This window comes from Trachinotus anak, unplaced genomic scaffold (genome assembly GCF_046630095.1).
Source record: "Trachinotus anak isolate AG129_WGS33_773 ecotype Australia unplaced genomic scaffold, CSIRO_AGI_Tana_v1 ptg000001l, whole genome shotgun sequence".
Taxonomy (NCBI): domain Eukaryota; kingdom Metazoa; phylum Chordata; class Actinopteri; order Carangiformes; family Carangidae; genus Trachinotus; species Trachinotus anak.
The window spans coordinates 7,012,087-7,033,884 of record NW_027273852.1 but is presented as its reverse complement, the minus strand read 5'-3'; the positions used below and the strand labels follow the sequence as shown (position 1 = coordinate 7,033,884).

At 42.1% G+C, this 21,798-nt stretch overlaps 1 protein-coding gene across 4 annotated transcripts in view; it reads right to left on the bottom strand.

Annotated features, from left to right (window-relative positions):
• Positions 1-21,576, bottom strand: part of map3k13 (mitogen-activated protein kinase kinase kinase 13) — a 30,270-nt gene extending 8,694 nt beyond the window's left edge. Inside the window, exons 1-2 of one of the 4 annotated variants that reach the window (XM_071465059.1) lie at positions 21,460-21,576; positions 10,018-10,096 (exon numbers count right to left, since the gene is read on the bottom strand). The gene's annotated coding sequence lies outside the window, so the exon portion shown is untranslated. Of the gene's footprint in view, positions 1-4,873; positions 5,107-8,101; positions 8,289-10,017; positions 10,097-21,198; positions 21,217-21,459 lie in introns of those variants that run through there. The other 3 variants (XM_071465069.1, XM_071465083.1, XM_071465075.1) reach the window with 3 other exon arrangements.
• Between the last annotated feature and the right edge of the window lie 222 nt (positions 21,577-21,798).

Genomic DNA, 21,798 nt, shown 5'->3' with positions numbered 1-21,798 from the left:
CGGGGATTAAAGGCCTTGTTGTGTATTAGGACTAGTGAGAGCAAAACATCTGGCACATACAGCCCATCCTTACTGCTAAACCAGCAGGGCTGGACATGGCTGCCACAAACCCATAAACAGCTGCACAGGAAACATACTAGCTTTCTTCAGTCGCTCAACCACCAGGAGAGACTCTACTATCTTAACCTGTCTGTTCGTGTTACACAAGACACCACTTAAACAGGGTCAAGGACAAGGTATGTTTCTAAACGGGATGAGTGTAAACATAAAGGTCATGCTGGTGATTCACAGTATATGTAACACTGTGATATTGATATTGTGATATTAATATATATATATATATATATATATATATATATTGTGTGACAGTGAATTTTCTGGAAAATCAATTGAGAAACCTGTTTAAGGACAGGAATGTCCAAGTTTGGACAATCAAGCTAATAAAAAATAAAAAAATAAAATATTGCCCTATATCAGACCTCAATGGCCCACAATGGCAGAATTTCTAATAAATTCAATTAAAGTACATATCGTTATATTATATAGTAGTTGTCGCCACTGTTGACTGAAATCTGAGGAGAAAAACACTGATCTCTCAAACTGGCAAATGAGCTCAGAGCTCAGAGCTCCACATCTGTGAATAGACATTCACAGATGTGAAGAATCTCACAGCTTAAAGGATAAACCTTTGTGACAAAACACTCTCAACTCACAGTCCCTTCCTACTAGCTTTTTCTGAGCTATAAATCACATCTCACCTTCTTCATCAGTGAATGGAACAGGATCAGGTGTCAAGTGTGGTCATGTGATGACAGTTGGTGCAGCTACAGATGCTGATGAAGACCATACAATGTGGTTGACAGCTCATGAAAAACTAGTGAATGGACATTGAGCTGAGATCATTTTGTCATGCCTACTGATCCAAATGTACTTCCATGCTTTAGGATAACACTGTCAGTAATGAAGTGGCAAGTCAACAGTTAAAAATCATCATCCCTTTGCAGTGTATGAACAGCAGTGAAAAAAGAAACAACTGAATAATACAACACAAAAATGTATCAACATTTAAAGGGATAAGGTCGGTGTTATTCTATATCTTCCTTACAAATCTAATTAAAACACCAAAGCTAACAACGCGATAGTCACAGATGTATTTGTATGCACTGTAGATTTAGTAGTGTGGTGTAGTGTAAATGGTGCATTTGTTCAGGACTATTTTCAGACATGGATTAATACACATTTGCTGCTGTAGTGAGTATTTACAGCAGCAGGATGGTGTATGTAGGAATGAGTCAAAATAAACTACAGAGGCTGTGTTTGTCATATTAAAGGAACATGGTGATCTTCATTTGTTCTGCTACCCACAGGGTCACATTAACCCCAGAGAGTAAGAATTGCTGTTGGACCCCTTCTTACTACCTCTAAATAAATTTCTCACATTCACAATCAACTGATTATTAAGGAAAATAACTGTCAGACATATTGATAATGAAAATAGTTGTTGAGGGAATAACACTACCTTGCCCGAGGCTTTCTGTGTATTAATTACTTGACACAGAAAAAATTGGAAGCTACTTAATAAAACACCTAACAGCAAATGAGCATGATGTAAAAAAACAAAACAAAAAAAAATTGGCCTTAAAACTAGATTTTGACACATGGTCCTGCTTCAAGATCAGGACCTTGTTACATCAGTTGTACAAATCTCTGACAAATTTGTGATTAATCAAATTATCTAGACCCAAATAATATGGATATGGAATCTGGCTTTTCCCCTGGGGATCTGGGTGCCTCGGGCAGATTGCTTCTCCATTTGTACCTTATTCAAAACCCTGCACTTCACAATGGGGAATACCAACCAAAAATACAATGCTTCATATCAAAGATGTAATTAAGAAAACTGCTGAAATGTTCCACTCCTTTCCTGTCAATCTACCAAACTCTAATAACAGTTCACAGGCACCTATATGTAGTATTTTGCATGATTATAACATCTTACATCAAATCCTGCTGGCAGCATAAGTTTTTGTTTGTAGAAGAATGAAACAATCCTGAAATAAATGATCAGAGGCTGCAGTGTAGCACACGCTGTTTTCAGACAAACAGATGGCCATTTATCCACAGTCTGATCGTGCTCCTTTACCAATCTTGGCAAACAGCAGCACAAAGTAGTGAATTAATCGCTGCGTAAATGACACTAGAGTTTTTTTCCCCCCTTTTAAACCCATGAGGACATGGCCTCAGAAATCCAATCAAATTTAAAGGGGCAGTAGAAAATAAAGAGAGCAGGACACAGGAGATAGTGAGAGTCTGTACAGTGTGTACAGTCAGGAACAGGAGATCAAAGTCCAGGAGGGAGGAGACAGAGAGACAGAGCAGTGAGTTGGCTCTGTGTTACGTGGAAGTTTCCTGACTGGGCGAGGACAGTCATGGAGTCCAATCGAAACACTCTTCGCTTACGTTGCCCACTGTGGGGAGCGCTGGCATGAACACACAGCCCCTCCACTTGGCACAGGTCAAAGTACAATCAAGCCCTGAGCTCTCTGATCCAGACAACTTAGCTGCTGAAATTCCACAAAGCTATGACACTCAAATTTTAGACCAGATTTCATGTGTTTTTAACCCATGCATTTCTTAGTCTGCATTTTGCTTTTTTGATACAAAACAGTGAAGGACAGAAAAGGAAAAAAAAAAGAGAAGCGGATTAACAGTGTCTGACAGAACTCGAACTGGAGCTCTAGGTTGCTGGCCAACACGAATGCTGCTTCCATGTTTGTGCGAATGCGTGTACTGTATCTGTGTGTATCTACTGGGGGTAACCTGAGCGCTGTGAGAGTGTGGTGGCTGCCAGGAGCTCATCTATAATGCAGGCCTGTCTCTAAGCAGGTTGCTGAGAGTGCAGGGGAAGGAGAGAATGCTCTCTCAGGTATCCAATAAATCCGTCCCTTCCACAGCAGAGACAATCGAGCTGTGCGAGCAGAGGCCCGCGCTGTAATTCCACCCCACGGACGATTCTCAGGGCTTGGCTTCTGACGTGGGTCGCAGTGGGTGGATGTGGTCAGCTGGATGGAAACATGCACATTAAGACACAAGCTTGCACACACTGTAACTTCTATAAACTATAACGCCGTGATTATCTTGCCTGAATAATGACCACAGAACATCAGCCTGACAGAAAATCTGATGCCTTTCCGCCTTTTATGATTTTCACCCGTTTGCTGCCCAGTCTCCTTCCTCTTTCAGGTAGAATCTGGAGTGAGTCTGTGCATCTACATCTGACACCAGGAATAGGAAACAGACCTCTCGCCCTCTCCAGTTAATCTCTAATGGAAGATCTCTATGAGCATAGAAACCCATGAATAATGTCTGCACCTAATCAAGAAGGACCCAAGGTTTCATTTACGCAGTCATTTATTTACAGGACTTTCCGAAAGTGACCACGACTGGGCAAAAGGGCACGTTGACCATGCATCTGATGTTTAAAAAACACTGTGTGACATGTTTGTTTAAAGTAGATATCTCTTCAGAGAAGGACACGATGCAGATATTTAGCAGAATGGATAAAATGAAGAAAGAGGGAGAGAGAGAGAGAGAGAGAGAGGGAGAGAGAGAAATTATCAGGGGCTGATCCTTTAATCCCTCTACAGGGCTCTAGAGACAAGCTTGTACAAACACAGACCCTATTCAGCCTTCCCCCTCCATATATCCTCTACACACTTCCTTTCATTTCTTGCCTTTCTAAAGGTGATCTCATGTCAATGGCCAATAGCACAAAGCCTTATGGAAAGTACAATCCTAGTATATGAACACACTTACAGGTTCAGGGCAGGATTGGCAGAAGAAGACCTCACTGGGACTGTTACTGTATCACTCAGTATGTGTGTGTGTGTGTGTGTGTGTGTACATGGCAGCTGGTGGTGCAGGGGGATCAGGTTCAGAGAGCACACGTGTTCGTATGCGCGCACACACACACAAACACAAACACACACACACACACACACACACACACACCCGGGGCGTGTCTGGCAGGATCCAATAATCCCACTACTCCAAGCAATCCACAGGGGAAGGCAGTTTTTTTTTGGCACTCAGAAAACGCCAGTATGGTTGTTTAGATTGTGTTTCAATATACTGTACATTCACAAAGGCAGCTGGACCTTCCACAACGTATAAATACAGACGTGCATGCTGAACTCACACTCACAAACACAGCACCACCAACGGCATCTGTGCCTCCATCACTCTGCTCCTCATTAAGGGAAGCCCCTGCTGGGCCCCATAGGGGGAAACCTCCCTTTAGGTGACAGCTGCGCCACCAACAAAGAACCAATTTAGCCCCTATCCCACCTCATCATTCACACGTTACCATGTCAACACCACATCCATCCTGACCTTCTGCTACCAGTCACACTCACTCTCATATAACACTCTGGTTCTGGAGAAGCCGAAAGCCCGGAGGTCACTGTTGTATCTCAGTAACCTGTCACATACAGAAAGCAGAAGAGCGTGTTGTTCTAAATAACAGTCACATAGTGGTCTTTACTATTTTTAAAATGAGAAGCGGGAAAGTCAGCCAAAATAGCATTTTGCATTTATCAGAATATATCAGCCTTTTTTGATACATATTATAGCTTCTTTACCTACACAAGGGATGGGTACAAAATCTCAGCCTCATGAGCTACCAGATGCCCAACACCTGTCCAGCACTTCTGACTTTTTTTATATCCTCAGACATCTAAGGTATGCAGAGACACATGACTGCAGCACAGTGAGCCCAAGTCAAACCTTTTCACAATTACTGTCTGATCCAGTAGACTAGTCTACTCCTTTGCTTTATCTTGCACAGCTCATTGCTGGGTGAGAGGATAAATACCTGTTCCAGACTGCCTCCATCCCTCCTGACCTCTTTTCTCAAAACAAACGAGGCAAAAAGTGAATGATGAGAGCGGCACTCGTGCCCACTGACCGCCTCAAAGAAGCAATAAAGTTTAAAGTTTATAGTATAAAATCCATATAGCCTGGATGAGCATGAGAGTCTCTTATAATCACAAGTTCAGTGGTCTGATCTACACAGTCTGAACTACACATGTGACTGTCTGTTATTCTGGGTCACAGCTGAACTGTTGCACTCTGATATCTGTACTTGTTTCCCTAGTCAATGCAGACTATGGACTTTCATGGCCGGTGTTCACTGTGTGAGTAAACACTGTTATGAAACAGGAATGTGGAAACATACTGCTCACTTATTTCTTTCTTGTCATTGAAGCAGACAAAATTATGATGTATTTAGCAATATGAACATCAAATACAGAGACCTCGGAAATGTGACTCTGCCAACATAGCTGCCCAGCCCTGATTTGATTGTTGGGATGTGGGCCGATGTCTAAATCAGCTTTCCCTTGCAACCAAGGCCGTGAGTCCTGCCAGAGGGGATTGGACAGCCTGCTCTAGGTGGGTGAAAGTAATAATCTGCTAGTGCGGGCAAAGCAGTGGAAGGGAAAATAAACAAATTCTAGCACAGCGTTCAGGCATCTGCCATCACATGGCTGACATTTTGTTATAATCCTTCTTTCTTCATATTCTGACTCCCTCTGGTGACTCACCTAGGTTGACTTAAATACCTGGTGGTGGCTGGAGGGGAAAGCAGGCCACTGAACAATAATCCCTGCCCTCCTACCTGCCTGCTCAGGGTTTGACCAGTAAATAGGTACAAGGTCAAAGCTGCTGCTGAAGCCAAAGGGAAAGTGCCAGGTGGGATCATGTGGAATATGAAAGGTTTGTTGTGAAGGTTGGATTTCACAGAGGTTGGGGGAGGAGGGCGGTCAGGTAGATGAATGAAACTACCAGAGAGACCTGACTGATGGGAAGATGAAAGAGTATATAAAAGCAAAAACAGCCGAGCTTTGGTTTGTTCTTCTTCTGAGGTCCAAAACAGCAATGTCTGGGTAAGTGGCTTCTTAATTTGTTAGTAAATCCATCAAACCAAAATTTCATACATATTCAAATTCAGATACAGGGTTAACATGGCTGACAATCATTAGCACTCCGACCACACACGCATAACTTGTGCCTCAAATAGCCTCAGCCGGTACCAGCCAGAATTGGAGAAAATAAATAACTGAAGAAAAGAGTGTGCGCCATCGACACGTCACACACTCTCCCTCCAGCTTCAGTCTCCCAGCCTCTCAGTGAGGCTGCAGCCAGCACTGCAACCAGGACACACAGCTTCCCAAAATCTGCAACTTTCAGGCATACTCTCCTCTGAAAAGCTCAAAAAGCTTCAATATTGGCCTTTTCAGTCAAGCGGACTCTTTGTTCCCAGTGATGCTTAACGATAAAGCTTTACAGAGCTCTATTTATGAATACTAACCAGATCCATCCGGATAGATGATTAATGCAAAGAGACAGAAAGGAACGGTGGGGCCAAGGAGACAGTGGAGTGAAAGAATGGCTCAGAGAAAAGTAGAGGAAGAAAAGCAGATTAGGGAGACAGAAAAGGGACATGGAGGTTTGCGAATAAGGGAGATATGGAGGAAAATTTGTAGAAGAGAAAAATGAATGAGAGACAAAACAAAAAGTAAAAGGAGAGAAGCTGCTATTCTGCTGCTGCTGCTGCTTTGGCTGCTTGCGGCACGATACTGTACCAACCACGCTCCGATGGGAAAGACTCCCAGAGCGACAACAAAGGACACAAGAGGAGCCGGCTCCATGTGAACTGGGCCTGTCTGCCCTGCACGGCCAGGAGACAGCAGTACACACACACACACACACACAGACCAACACACAGACCAACACACACTCATCACTGCACACCAGAGCAGCTGCTGCCACAACAATCCCCCTTGTGCTCTTTTAATAGGGACGGCCTGCTTGGTCTGCCAACAACAAGGGCCGAGGAGAGAGACAGACACACAAGAAGTGACACAACAGACAAACACGCATATTGCAGGAGACTGGCTGTGACTGACACCATTTTAATGGCTGCAATATGAAATCTACTGAGCAAAGAAAATGTGCATGAGCATGTGAGAGGAAGTGGGTGTTGGTACTACATGTTATGTTCTTCTGCCTGAAGACAGACTCTGCCCCGGCAGAAAGCCGGGAAATCAATACACATTAGTGCTTCTATTAGCTCCTGTGTTCATACTATCCCTGATCGCTCTTAGAATGACCGCAACATGCAACTCATGTGCATCTAAATATTAAATCTTATACCCAAAGCAGCTGAAGTCAGACACTCTAGAGGAAACCCAAACGGTAAACTCTTCTTGGACATGAATATGCAGCCATTATTTTGAACACTCTGTGGAAAAAGGATGGATGGATGGAGCTCTCTCCTCCTCCCCCTCCTCTCCTCTAAAGCCCGGCTGCCGGCTACTCATCCTGTGCAGTTACATAAACATGCTTAGTAGCAGAGGACAGAGGTGGGCACACACAGAGCGTTCCCGCTGCCAGGCCGAGTAAATAAAGAGATGGATGAGGACGCAAAGTCGGGGAGAAAAGTCAAAGATGGTGAGGCAAGCAGAGGGAACATGGAAAATGAGAGAGGCAGAGTTAAGTAAGAGAAGATGAGAGACTGGAAAAGGAATGTGAACGTGATTTATGTACGTGCACAGAACTGCCCGTGGCTGTGCGCAATACATGTGTGCCCCAGAAAGTCTGTCATCTCTGACCACCAGCGTGGTAATGCGTTGAGGTTGCATTTGTCTCATTTTGTTGCTAAATGAAGAAGTGGAGGTTGGGTTCTGCTGGACTATACCTTTTTCTCCATCTCAACCTGTCCTTCAGGGGGCACAGACAAGTGCTGCATCAAAAAGCAGCAGCAGCATCACCACTGAGCCTAAAATAGCTCCTGCACGCACCGACGCACGACCGCGCAACACACTCCTGCAGCACTGCTAACACTGAGCAAACACCGACACCTGATCCACATGCAAAGAGCACGTACATACAGACATGAGAATGCCTCCTTGCAGACATATACACACACGTACAATAAAAGAAAACACCAGAGAGAAATCACACACACAAACAGTCCCTCCACATCACACTGCTTCCACTCAAATATACAGCAAAGACACAGCATCAGCAGATTACTCACAGCAGACAGAGCTCAGATTCATGGCCCTCTCTCAGCTCTGTGGCAGAAATGATGAAAAAAAAAAAAAAAAAGCAGAGGGAGAAAGACTGGACTGATGTTCAGGATCCAAGAAAAAAAACAGCACCAGGGAGAGATGGAGACAGAGGCTGGAGACTCACAGACATTCCTCTAACTCTCGCAGCACCTGTGATGTGAGTGGGTGGGCGGCAGCGTCACTGGGTCGCTGAAAACCTGCTCACGTCACACTTTTCATGAATGGAGCTGTCTGACGCAGAGAGGACACGGCTCAAAGAGCAGGGGAGGGGAGGGAAAGAGGGGTGGGGGGTGGAGGGGGCGGGGGGGTGGAGCTTTCTGCACAGACTCAAAGAGGAGGAGCAAAGAGAGATGAAGAGGATGGGGTGGGGGGGGGGTATTTCAAAGCAAAACCAGCTGGGAACAGCAGGTTAGGCTGCGGTGGCGTCTCTGTAAGTAGGACAGACTGTTTCTGCAGAAGAGAAAATCCCTTTGTTCCAAATCAGTGATCAGTTCTCTCCATGCCAACTGTATCTGCATCCCACACATAACTGCACGCTGTCTCCTGTATCCTTGCATGGGCTGTCCATTCGTCCGAAATGTGCATGTTGACTTAAATACACGATCAGCCTCTCAGCCTTTCTTTAAAACACTGTACCAAATATAAAACAACATTTCATAGTCTTGTGTAGTGGCAACACAAAATGCATCCTTTGCAGCCCTGTGAATATATGATGCTATAGAATTACAGTTACCACAATAAGGCACTTTTACTGTTTATAAGTTGTGACTAATGGCTTTACAATTGGTTGATAAATTATTTACAAATACAGTAATCTATATTATAATTGTTTTCTCCATCATCCTCCTCTGAGATGATATTTGTGACAACCAAAAATGGTTCTTATTAATTAATGTATTATAACTGCTCTAAGAAGCATTAGTAAATAATCTATTAACAATTAACATATGGCTTCTCCTGTAGTTAAACACAATGTGGACATGTGAGGGTGTAAATGCTTTGCACAGCTGTGCTTTCTCTTAGCAAGTTTTGTTCTGCAGACTGACAGACTTCAGTCTCCAGTGTTTCAGAGCATGAAAACCACATCTGAGAATACGAGCTCTCCATTTTTATATAACCAACTAATATCAGTTGAATTTGGCCAATTTGCCAATTTCCAGACTCAGGAGGAATAAGAGAGTTCAAGCTTCTGGTTGGAAGAGCTGTGACAATCAGAGAAAAATCGAAAGGTCGGAGCCAGAATATCTCCCCAAAAGGTAATTTAAACGTGCTTTATAAGTGTGTATATATATAGTGTGTATATATATAGTGTATATATATATATATGTGTATATATATATATATATATATACATATATACACACACACACACACACACACACACACACACACACACACACACATATATACACATACATATACATGTATTTTATTTTAAAACATAAAGAAATAACTAAAATTATCAACAGATAGTGAAAATATAACAATTTCCACTTTATATTGGAGACCTGTATTTTGCTGCAGGTATCTACCTAAATTAGCATGCTAACCACCTAGCCCCGGCCTCTCCTGTCAATTTGTACCTCAAGAGGCAACAGTGAGTCACTGTAGCTTCCAGTCTGCCCTCTGTCCAACATTAGAGACTGAAGAAGTGTCGCACGTTCAGCAGCAAAGAAAAGAGGTGATAATAGAAATAGAAGCAAATAAAAAGTTAGCATCAGCATTACTTTCCCCCACTGTAGACTCTTGGCAAGTAAAGGAATGAAGTTTGATGCTGAATTCACCACTTTTCTGCTAGACTGGTAAGTAAACGTTTGCAATGTTGCGATAGCAAAAACTTTTGTGTGTTTTGTTGTTTGTGTTTTTGTGTGCATGTACTGACCAGTCAGGTGGTTTCTGAGCATCTCAGAGGTCTGCAGAGTGTGACGTGGGCTCAGGTTTGACTTCGTCTCGCTTTTCACCTGCACACACACACATACAGGGCAGGGGAAGGCATTAATATGTGTAAGAGACATTTTAAACATTGTACAGATTTGAGATAAAGATCATGCATTGTAACCATAATGAACTATTTGAGCTCTAGAAAAGGTTTTGCCATCTGCAACATTTCCAGGGAGACATTAAGAAACTGTATGAATGGTCAAAAGACAACCAAGAGACCTGTGAGGAAATGGGGTGCGACACAGACAGAGGGAGGTCGGGGTGGTGTATCTGTCTGTCTGTAGTGTACAGGATATGTGTGTGTGTGTGTGTGTGTGTCTGAGTGGTAATGGCAGAGATTGAAACTGACTGCGACCAGAGGGGATATCAAAAGAGACTGATTGAGAGGGAGGGCCGGCGGGTGAATGGAAAGGCTTGGGGAACAGATGCTGCACCCTGTCCTCTCGTTTCAGGCCCAGACCTCTGGGGAAGATGATTGGTGGGGGGCAGGGGAAGTAGTAGGAATGTAATGATGCATGGAGAGTGAGGGGGTTGGGATATTGGAGCAGCTTTGTCCAATCTCCATCCTGAAGCCGCACCCCAGAAAGGGGCACTGCCAGAGGAGCAGGTCTGGTATCCCGGGGCGCGGCTAAGGCGGAGGTGTCCAAACACTGTCTATAAATGGCGTGAAATGACAGTCAAATGAGTCACGGTGCAGATGGCCAGGGATGCTGGCTCTAATGGGACTGACAGTAGGGAATGGTGAGTGTGCTGGCTGATTGTTGGGTCTGTTAAAACTACACTTTTGTGATGCAAAGTCCCAAATTAACACAATGTCAAGCATTCTTGTGGCCCCGAAGAGAACAAGAGTGGGTGTAAACCAAAGTTGTTATTCATGCCATGTTTCTGAAGACACACTCAAGTACACTGGATACACAAAGACACAGAAGGGGAATTCCCATAAATAGAGCTCTCATTAAATATTGACAAAAAGGGAGAGAGAAATCAGATATCCATAGGAGCAGGGAATTCAAATTCCTGACCTGTTTGCTTAGCAAGAACATTGAGCTTTGCTCTATGGCCCAAATTCCAAAGGTCAGCAGATCACAAGGCTGTGTGCTCGTGTGAAAACAAGCAAAGCCACATTGTATTACGAAAACAAAGACCAACAAAAACTCTTAAATAAAAAAAAAAAAGAAACTTTTAGTTTCTTAGTTTTTTCAGTTAGTTACTTTTACTTTTGTGGTGGTACCTATTATGAAGATGTTTTTAAACAGTCAGCATTCAGCTTAAGATCTCTTCAGCAATTCAAAAAATTAATTGATATAATATAAAAGTATTAATAAGATCATATCAAATAGATTTTCTACTAGCAAAAAACAAAACAAAAAAAACACTTAAGATATTGTGAGCTAGATAAAATGTGATCTTTTAATTTAAAATATGATTGAATTCTCTCGATGTATTTCCTCCATCCTCCAGTTTTCATGAGAATAATTTAATTCACTTAACTTCAATTAAAGGTTTCAAATAACTTTGGAGAGTGACAAGCAGAGCAGCTGAAATCTGAGCACATTTGTTTCTACTTTGATCACAGCCTCCTCAGGTAGAAACAGTACGTCTGCTGATAAGTGATGTTTACACCAGCGTCTCCGCTTGATATTAAAACAGACCATTAAAAAGACAATTTTCTTTCATGTCACAGCATGAATGACAAAATAAAAACAAAGCTCATTACGGCAAAATCACTAAACAGCTTACTTTACAGTCGAGAGACTAGTTTTTATTTTTTTTCTGGAATTATTTTTTTTTCTTTTTTCTGCCCGACTGCTCGAGGTGAGGCTGTGCTGTATCTCTATTTCCTCCAAACTGTGTGAATTTGCAATATAATAATATATATATTAGATCTATTCAAGGACTACAGGTGACAATTATTTTCTTGATTAAGGGATTAATAATTTAGTCTACAAACAGTCCAATCAAAGAAGCTAAAACCTGAGAGTGTTTGGTGCTTTGCGTGAAAAATAATAAATGGCAACCATTTTGATAATCAATTAATCCTTTCAGTCATTTTTCTGTGTTTCCAGCTTCTCACGTGAGAGGCTCTGCAGCTTTTCATCATGCATCATCGTAAATAAATTTTTTTGTTCGAATGGACCAAAAATAAAGACAAATTGAGGACATCCCTTTGAGCTCATTTATTTGCTATTGTTTGGTATGTCGTAGACTAAATGATTAATCAATGAATCGAAAAAATAATAATCATTGCCAATGAAAATTATCATTAGTTTCAGCCTTAGCTTCAACAGTAAGGTCACTGAGGTCAGTGTCATGTCCATGAGCCATCTTAATAATTATATTTCTACTTAATGAGTCATAAATTGATGAAAAAGTTTCAAAAATATCTGATTTGCACAACTTTTCCATGAAAACCTCAAAGTTTTGAATTCAAACAATTATTTTCTACATTTACCTTTTCCAAGCCCCTAAATAGATTCTCAGCACATTAGCTATTAACATATATGATAATAAACTCTTTCGCTTCCCCTCCTTCCTAGCTTTCAAAGGGTTCAGATGACTCACGTGGTCAAATAAATTCCAGACCGCTTCTTTAAACGTTTCCCAAGCAAAGATATAATAAAAGTCTGACCTCAGTACCTCAACTGGTTTTACTCCAGCAGTGGTCAAAGCCTCCCGTTCTGTCTCCATCACCAGCACACAGACCAGATGTACGGCCAGCCAGTGCTCCACGTGCCCTGGCCTCACCTCCAAGTGCACCACAGCCGTAAACCACACTGGCTCAGCTCCGTTATACACACTCATTACTATTTCACCAGCAGCGGAACAGCAGCACTGACAGCTCCTGTGTCCCCCCCATTAATAAGAGAAAAAGCACCATCGCACACATAAGCTAACAGTGGTTTACCTTTCCAATCTGCCATCGCCTGCAGCAGCCACGCACAGACACGCCGGCCCACACGCTCAGCTATGATTACTGACAAATAAATAAGACTTCCATGGAGGCCTGCTCGGTCCTGCAGAGTGCTGACGTGTTCAGGTATGCGGCTATCATACAACGACCTGTAAAAATGATGACGCAGTCACTGGCGGAAGTCAACGTCACCACAAAAACCTCTTTACATACAAGTGATTCAAAATGTCACTCAAGTAAATGAGTATCTGTCATAAAATCAGCATCAGAGATAAAAAAGAAAAATTTGCTAACACTTTTCCGTAACATTTTTTCCTTCCCAATACCTGAACTTGTGAATCAGCCGATACTGAGTACTGATCCGATACCACTGCATTTAAAACTTTTACCAGCTGTATTCTACTAACCTTGTGTGGATGTGATATGATTGTTGTATGGCACGGCTCAGGTTAAACCTCTTTGTAAAACATGAAGAAATATATGAATGCCATAGAAGCTTCTTGGGGGCTGGTGTTGCTTACAAGATGTCTTTACTTAGAATTTTATTTTTATTTCACAAAAATACTTGTGATTAGTGGTGTCAAAGTGTGTTGTTAGCACCGTTTCAACACTTTTCGCAGATGCTTTTTGGGTACCAACTGCAGTCGTATAAGTCACACAGCTGAGTGTCAGCTGGCCTGCATTTGGATAAGTCAGATGAGTCGGGGAGACACCTAAACTAATGAGAAAAGACTGGCCCCGGGTATGTCTTCTACACGCATAAGGACAAACCTCTTTGGCTAAGATGGATGACAGAAACAGGCTGGCCCGGCTGATTGGTTGGTTTTACAAAGCCAGGCATGGATGAGTGAGTCCTGCACACAACAACCACTGATTCTGAGAGACAGATAATGCTTGTGAGATTACCACGCTGAGCCCACCAACAACCCACAGCCTGACCAATCCGTGTTGAGAGGAAATTACATAACAATGACTGTTCAACACTCCTGGAGGATTCTGCCCACACCACAACAACAATCCATCCATCCTGATTCCCTCTTTATCATGAGTTCAGAGTTGACTGCAGGAGCAAGCAGATGATGAGCAGCAGACGGAAAGCCAGGCGGTGCTGTCCTCCCTCCTAACTGTATGCACCTGGTAATCCCAAGCATGATTTATGGGATTGCGTGCAGAGCTATAATGCAGAACACAGCAGCCAGTCTTAGATAACATAAAACGTTACGAAGGCTCTCCAGCCTTCTTGTTTCTAATTATTTCACTAGAGAGAATTATAGAAGTGGGAGGAAATGAACACATGCTTGGATGTCATGTTCACATACACTTCATCTCCTCCTTCTACATCCTTGGAAGAAGGATATAATGAAGAGTGTGGGGCTGCAGTGGGCGGCAGGCAGCGGTGGTCTGCCTGAGATTACAGCTGTGTAGCTGGGGGTGTATGGTGCTGATGCTGCCTGCTGCTCGCTGGGGGGAGAGGTCAGATGAATATGTGAGCTACAAAGGTAAGAGGAGACTGCAGGGAAGAGCACACACTATACGTAAAGTATGCACTGATACAGCTGCATGATTATCAGAGACATTATGTCAGTTATTTCTATAAAGTGTCATAATAATAATTGTTTGTTTTGGCACTTTAGCACATATCTCTTCTTCTGAGCCGTTTTCAGTTACAGTGGATTTTCACTTTGTCCAGTGGTTGGGAATATTTAAAAACTGAAATGAATAAGTACTTATTTTTACTGCTGGGTGCAGCTTATAAATCTAAACCAAACATTTCACAGAATCCAAACCTGCCATCATCAGTCATATGACTCATATGACAATCATTACCAAATCACAAAAAAAAAAAAATCAACTTTAAAGAAATGTTACTTCTTCACATTGGGTAGACTCGTTCTTTTCCACTCTTCTTTCACACAAAGATGGCCTGTGTTAGAGCTAGAACAATGAATCATCTGGGCCAATATTCACTTTTTTGCAGATTTATTAGGATCAGCTATATCAGTATTTTTGCATTATTTTGTATATCTGTATACTGGAATATTTTTTGTTTCTTTGTTTGTTTCCAGTTGTGAGTTGAGTTCTAAGTTGAGTTGAGTTGTAAGGTCCTAGAGCCCACATGAAAGCTTGAAATTTCATTTTGTGTTCAATCAGTTAAATAAAAAAATAATAATCTGTATCAGTCAGACTACAGTGTATATACAGTTTGCCTTTTATTTAATGCTGCACACTCATACCTTGTGACTGATTTAAGGAAATTATCCCTATTGGAACAAACATCACTCAAGGATACACAAAAACATATACCGTTATACCATGACCACTGTTAATCATATAATATTCTACAGATGCACACATCAGAGGTGGGAGATAATGCAAACACGCTCAAGCAACCGTCACAACACACACAAACTCAGTCTGTATGACTTGTGCATGTGCTCTGGCTTTTGCTCCTCCACTCGTGTGTGTTAATATGCTCCCCATGAGGCGCTGCAGGCTGTGGTAATTATAGAAGCTCGGCTAGCAGACACATCGCACGAGAGAAGTACATTAAAAGACATGTGCAGTTGCATACCGTCCATGCATACATGCATTCAAACCAAAGCGCACACACTACCAAGATACCGTGGAGAGTTGCATTTAAAACAAGCATCCACTTAAATTGCATCCTGATCAAACTTTCTCATGTAAAGGCATCTCCTATAAAGGGTTTTCACGGTGTGTGTGGCTGCATTTAAATTTATCATTTGTCTAAATGTGACTGTGGATTTAAAATAGCCAGCAGATGCAGAGCGCTCTGCCAATTCACCCACTGTTGCTTCAGGAAGCAAAGCCTCAGGAAGTAAAGCATAATATTAGCAGCAAAGCCCAGACACACTTAGGGTTCAACAATGCGGGCTTAATCTAACCCCCATACAGTCACAACTGTAATACCCCTGCCCAAATATAAAGAGATGTGGGGCTTAACCCACTTCTCAACAGAATCCCAATCCTCAAAAAGGCTGACCATCAGAGTGTCTGCGAGTGTCCAGTAAACCCTTTGGCAAACCACAAGTCTATCTGCAGGAGAGCCAAAAGAACACAGGAGCCCGGAAGATGGAGGATGCTTATTTTCTTAATCAAGCTGAGTTGTCATTATTGGCATTTAGTGGTCTGATATAGATGTGAGGCGTGCCAGGCGGGCTCTCGGTGTGACAAGCTGGCCCTGCGTGCTGCGCACAGTGAGCTGAGGATGAGATGGAGGCAGGGCCTGTGGAGCTCAGACAGTGTCATTACAGAAATGTCAGTCAGAAGGAAGGAAAGGAGGAGAAGGCCCCAGGGAGGAAAAGGGAGGGGAGGAAGAGGGGAGGAGAGAGAGGATAGAGGCAGGCAGAGAGGGAGAGGGAGAGAGAGGGAAGGGGGCAACACTTTCATGTTCACATCGCTCATTTAGCCCAGCGTTTGTTGTTTGGCTTTTTCCACTCGACTGTCCTTCAATGGCTGCGCCGTACGCAACGTGAACACTCTACGTAACGTCTATTTCTGGACGTTAGCTGTAAGGCATTTATTTATGTCAACTAAGCACATCTAAACACCCAAATATATTTTGTTTTCACTGAAGCTGAGAGATTAATTAATTATTTTATGCAGCATTTTATGCCTCTGTTATATAGCATCAGTAGAGAGGTGACAGTGAATGAGGGGACACTGTGGTACAGGGTCCGTGCTTTAATCTGTAGAAGACCAGGGCAATGCAAGAGTTGGCTTTTTAAAAAAATGATTCATGGTTTTTTTAAAAACCATGAGTGGTTGTTTGATTTGTAATTGTATGTTAGGTGTAATGCTGAAACTAACAACTGTTTTGAGTGAAATAAAATTGTGAAAAATCCAAAGAAAGAAAGAACCCAAAACCCAACTTTCACATTTTCAAATTGTCTCTTTTTTTAACAATCAGGAGGTCAAAGATATTCAAAAATAACTATTATAGAAAAATGAGCAACCAGAGTTTAAGAAGTGACTTGCCATTTTAATTTAAAAAAAAAAAGGCATATTTGATCAAATATCATAATTGTTACATAACTGTACTGTCCACTGACAGCCACGTATCTCTTCTCTTACTTGGTGTCATAGTATTGAACATTAAATCTGGCACTGAATAAATAAAATTTATAATGTAAATGCCAAGTTTCCACATAAAAGTTTACAAAAACAGTTTACAAATCTAAAGAAAAACTAAACTGTGAGTCAAATGCCCTGCACACCCACACAGTAGTTTACAGTTGGCTGATTGGTCCAGCCTTAATAATAAATGAATAAAAGGAGTCACTGATGAAGACGACTAAGATCACTCACTCAAATGTATAATCAGACAACATGGTCTTTGGTTTTTCATATTACAGCTGATGACTGCGATAGATCTTCATCAACAGCAGAATATATGAGACCAAATATGACACAATTTTACATGTTTCATCTTATGAAACACAGAAACAAGCTTATTCAATAAGTCTGATAGGACATGACACTGACTAAAGCTACCGCTATATAAATGTGACCCTTAACAAACGAGCCGCGTCTCCAGGGTTGGGATTAGAGAGCTCGGACCAGCTGCAAGGCTACACTGCTGCCACCGCCGCTACACATGCCAATTACATAAATACAGCTTCCTGTCTCTACACCAGCATCAGGACCACCACCCTGTCCTACGCCTGTGCTGACGCTGTGCTCGACACGTGACTCGATGGCTCAAATGTACAGGGACTCTTGACACCTGGACAAATGTCATGCTCTAACTTTCCCTGCAACAGTATCACCAGTATGACCCACTTTTTCAAGAAGATGGGATTTGAGGGATAAGGGATAAGACTTCTGTTACTCTATTGTTTTCTTACTGTCAATAAATCCTCATGGCCAAAAAGACCAGAACCAAAAACGGCGATACTTTCCAATATCCTGACAGTGCCTGTGGCCCACTCATTTCTGCTGAAGACGTAAACTTTGGGTCAAAAATGTATTAACTTTTTTAACCAACATGTACAAAAAGTGCTCAAAAACTGATAACTGAACATCAAGACAACTGGGCAAACTTTATCTGTCGATATGATTGAAAGCAGAATGGACTCTGTGGTGAGATTGTTTTGTCTACTACTGTTTCCAGACTCAAGAACCATCTCTCAATCTCAACAAAAACTATTTTTACAAAAAGCTCAGTATTTTCCTTTTAAGCAAACATTACTCAAGCAGGAGGACATAGTGCATTTGTTGGGGACTATTTTCATCTGTCAAAGAATACACATTTGGTGCTCTAGTGAGGGTTTCCAGCAATAGGATTGTGTATGCGGGGCTGAGGTAAGATAAACAGTGTCCATATTTGTTGTAATAAAGCAACACGTCACTCAGTGCAACAGAGTGGCTCACTGGTGTGTTTAATAGTTTTTGGACAACAGTCGAGCTCCATAGAGATATATACTACATCACAGGCTATTCTGTTACAGTTTCATGCACTGAGCACCTAATAACCCAAAGATGAGCTCAACAGATAATAAAATAAAATATAAAACACAAGCAAAAATCACAAATATTGCCTGGCTCCAGCTTTTTTGAGTAATTGATTATCAAAACTGTCACCAATTGATTGTTTCTGTTTCACTTAGAATATAGCCAACATTATCGTTTAAGTCATGTTATATTAGCTGCTGAAGGAATGCAGTAGGGGAGGAAATTCCAGTACATCAACTCTCTCTTTGTCACGAATCTGGAAATGAAACAGATGTTGTAGTTTCTGCTTAAATGAAGAGTTATGGCTTCACTAATGCATCTCGTTGAAAAGAAAAACAATCTGCTCATGCATACAGTGCTGGGGTTCTTGGTACACAGAAATTATGTTGAAGAGCTTCAACTGGCCCACATGTGCAGCTGCTCACGTTTGCTGCAGACCTGGTGTTAGGTGTCTTTGTGCCATAATTAAGAACACAAAGAACACCTGAGAGGTATAGCCTTCAACACAGTGTTAGTGGGGGACTGCATTTGGCTGATTGGTGCCGAGCGTGACCTGTAAGTGCACCACACACAGGCGGGAGTTTACAAGAGAGGCAAAGCTATTAGTGACACATGTGGACACTTAACTGGAAATGTCCCACTCAGCACAATGAGGGTGGAACACAATGCTGCTGCCGTGACAGTACACAGCATCCACCAATCACACATGTAACGCTCTCCAACACTGGACGACTGTCAAAGTGCGTGGGACAGGGATGAAAAGCAGCTCAACCATAAAACTGTTGTGACACCAAGTCTTCATGAAAGACAGATGAATGATCGTCTCTGATTTGTGTCAGATGGCCACTGCTGCACTGCTCACACAGAGCATGCAGGGTGGACTGTTACCAGACCCACGTCTGACAGGGGACACAAACACCAACCACCAATGCACATCACCTCCGAACCTGAACACACAATCATACAACGCGAGTTTATGTATTAGGCACACCTGGCTAAATCAAATGCTGTCTAATTCAACAGTCCTGCAATACATCCTGCTTTCGTGACGCTTTTATTGTTCGGTTTTTGTTGGAACTGTTTTAAAGTGGCACTGATTCAACTTCACAGTGATTCTGGAGGCTACAGTTTGTGAGGTGTTGATTATAGCGTTTTACCATCACATGGGACCAACACGACTCGACTCGAATCACTTTTGGTACCGGGTACTTCTTTAACGGCCCCCGATGCAGTGCCCTTACTATAGCAGCGATGCACAATGCTACCATGACGTCTTGCACAATGATGATGCAGCAGTGACTATTACCTCCCACCAATCAGTTTGCAGCATTTTCATGTAACCTTTTGGTATCACCTCAGCTCGGTTGGAATCTCAGCGGAGGTAATGTGAAAAAAAAAAAGGGCCAGGTACCAGGTACTATCCACGACGACAAAAAGAAAAAAAGAGTCAAATAGAGTTGAGCTGGTACCATGCAGTGGAGAAGGGCCATTAGAGACCTGACTCAAGTCATGAACCTGGTGACTTTATACTCCACTTAACAAAATCCAAACTTCCCTTTCATTTATTTGAAGGTAATAACATTATATTATAAAACAGTTACCCAGTTTTAAAAAATTCAATTAAAGTTAAATTCGTTACATAGTGCATAATGACTAGTTTATAAGACGTTGATATGACTCAGGATTCACTAGGATTGCAACTTTCATTTTCCTTATTGATTAATCTGCCAATTACTTTCCTGATGAATCAACTAATTGTTTTGTCAACAATGTAAGACAATAGTAAAAAATAACATAATTTCCCACAGTCAAAGGTGAAGTCTTTAAATGTCTAGTTTTACCGTCAGTTTACGATTGTGTATGTCAAAGAAGAGCATAAAAATGCTGCAACCAACAAATGTTTGACATTTTTGCTTCAAAAATGACTAAAACAATTATGCAATTGGAAAAGAAAAATAGCTTCAGATAAACTGTCTGTTCACTGACCAATTGTTGCAGTTCGAGATTTCACAAAGCCACACACCAGACATAATTGTGACTTCTGAGACAATGACTTTCTCCCACTTTTATTGTGCAACTCTGCTGAACTGTGTTGCATTATACTGACAGGAGTTTCCAGTAGTCATTGTACTCTTACTGAGATAAACGGGGTGGGGAAAACAGTAGAAACGCCTCTCAAGATTTTGGTGGAATATAATCCTAGAGCACCATAAACCACAGCCTCACACATTACCATGATGTTGAATCATCACATTTCTACAATAAACCTGAAAATGATCACCTTCATTCAAGTAGGATTTATTGCAGGACTTTTATATTAGACTGCGTTAGTATAACTAACTGAATATGTACACCATACAACATCCTCAATAAAAAAGAAACAATCTACTGAATGGACAGAATATTAAATCAGAGCCAGCCTGTCCCAGCCAGGATCTTTTTTTTTTTTTACTGTTCTTTAAAGCCACGTAGTCAAAAATACTAAACAAAAACTACTTTCTGAGTATCTCACGCAAAGACAAACAATTCTTCACCACCCACTATAATTTAGCTTACCCTCCTGCAACAGCACACAGCGGTCTATAATTTTTTTTTTTTCCTGCTCCTGGTTCAACAGACAAGACGAGAGTCTTTTTCTCTGGAGCTGAACAGCCCAGTGTTCAACAATATTGTCCACTTGGTTACATAATAACACACCACCTTTTAATACTTGAATGCGCAGGGCCCACTCTGTACCTGCAGCGGTGCAGACGCTGGGTGGTGACAGGTGAAGCTGAGCTGCACTGAATTCATTCATAAACAGCGTAAACAGCCGGTGTCACCGTGAAACGTCGTCGTGTTAATGCCCACAGAGCCCGGCTCACTGACAGCTGCCTCAGTCAGCACATTTAGCTCCACATCCCGCCGCCAAAGCCGAACTGTGGAAACGTGAAGTTTTGATATAACCGCGCCAAGCTTTGACTTTCGGTAAATGTCGCATATAGCGGGAAATATTACCGTTCAGCTCGGCTCGGTCCGTCAGAGATGTCCGGCTGCTCCCTCTCTCTCGGTACATCTATTTGTATATCTGTGCAGCGTAATGGTTTAGTCTTGTGAGCGTCGCACGTCACTTCCGGACACTCAGGCCCGATCACCTGTAAACACCAGCGTCCTCAGAGATCGTCTATGGAGGCGATGACTGCACGGAAGAAGTAGATGGACAGTAGAAACACTGCTCGTTTACTACAAAGTGAGCTGGTCTCTGTTTGATCAGGCTGAAGCAGAGATGGAGATTTCTGTCTATTGGCAGTGGTGGTTTATAACCATGTGCATACTACTTTCCATTTTGCTCCACTT